Below are 291 nucleotides of genomic sequence, written 5' to 3'. Positions count from 1 at the left end.
TGGTGCCAGCTCTTTCCTTTCCTCTTGGCATCTCCCCATGCTGGAAGGGCAGGCAGGAAACTCCCCAGTCTGCTAGGCACTGTCTCCCTTTCCTTGGGTTTCCATGTGCAGCCCCAGGAGGTTTTGGGAGGGGGCTCTTGGCTCCAGCTGCTGTCTGGGGCTCTGTGTGTGGCTAAAGCAGTGTCTTGGAGCTGGATGTGATGAGTGAGACCCTGCCCAAAAACAAGGCTTGGTGCTGTCTCTGACAGGGAGGGAACAACTCCAGGGTGCCCTTGTTTGGGACTCCTAAAT

The sequence above is a fragment of the Lonchura striata genome, chromosome 22 (assembly GCF_046129695.1).
Source record: "Lonchura striata isolate bLonStr1 chromosome 22, bLonStr1.mat, whole genome shotgun sequence".
NCBI classification, from domain to species: domain Eukaryota; kingdom Metazoa; phylum Chordata; class Aves; order Passeriformes; family Estrildidae; genus Lonchura; species Lonchura striata.
Note: the sequence above shows the minus strand (reverse complement) of the source record.